Raw genomic sequence first — 1,177 nt, forward strand, 5'->3', positions numbered from 1 at the left:
GGTAGGCAGAGGTTGCAGTGAGCAGAGATCGCACCACTGCACTCCAGCCTGGGCGACAGAACGAGACTCCGTCTCAAAAAAAAAAAAAAAAAAAAAAAGCCCTCCTTCCCCTCTTTCCATATGCACCACCCCTCCAAGACCCACTCGCGATGCGTCTGCTCCACAATCTTTCTGGGTGACCTCAACCACAGAAGCCGCCCAGCCCGCGGGACTGTGCCACATGTAGGTGCTTGCATTTTTTAAATTTTTGTTGTTGTTGTTGTTGTTATTTTGATTCTTGCATATTTATTCACCTTTGCAAACATCTGTTTTCCCAACTAGGATGTAACCCCTTTTACGGCCACATTGTGAGTTCCTTTTTTTAAATTATTATTATTATTTATTTACTTATTTTTTGAAATAGGGTCTCGCTCTGTCGTCCAGGCTGGAGTGCAGCAGCGTGATCACGGCTCACTGCAGCCTCTACCTCCCGGGCTCAAGCCATCCTCCCGCCTCAGTCATTCAAAATGCCGACATTACAGGCCTTAGCCATCACGCCCCACCAAGATCATGTATTCCTGAGTGCTCCGTGTTTCCCAGTGTCTAGGGCAGTGTGTGGGCTCCAGAGGCCCGCAATCAGTACTTGTTGAAGTAGAAAGTAAAGCCCAGGGAAGCATTTGAGGTCTCTAGTTATCAGCTGCACCAGAAATTGAGGGGAGGAGAGGTGCCTCACACATTTACAGTACCATCATCTGAGAATGTCCTTTAGAGACTCTGCTTGTAGTGACATTGGGTTTGAGGGAGCAGTAGATTGTGACTCAGCATGTCATGAAGGGTCACAAGCCTGAAGCTACAGGATTTGGAAGTTGAGCTGCCCTGAGCCTGCAGCAGCCTGGTCCCTATTCCAATAACTCTCTAGAAAAAAAAAAAAAGGCCGGGCGCGTTGGCTCAAACCTGTAATCCCAGCACTGTGGGAGGCCGAGGCGGGCAGATCATGAGGTCAGGAGATCGATCGAGACCATCTTGGCTAACACTGTGAAACCCCGTCTCTACTAAAAACACAAAAACATTAGCCTCTCTACTAAAAACAAAAAACGTTAGCCGGGTGTGGTGGTGGGCACCTGTAGTCCCAGCTACTGGGGGCTGAGGCAGGAGAATGGTGTGAACCAAGGAGGTGGAGCTTGCAGTGAGCCGAGAT

This window comes from Mandrillus leucophaeus, unplaced genomic scaffold, assembly GCF_000951045.1.
Source record: "Mandrillus leucophaeus isolate KB7577 unplaced genomic scaffold, Mleu.le_1.0 Scaffold1, whole genome shotgun sequence".
Classification (NCBI taxonomy): domain Eukaryota; kingdom Metazoa; phylum Chordata; class Mammalia; order Primates; family Cercopithecidae; genus Mandrillus; species Mandrillus leucophaeus.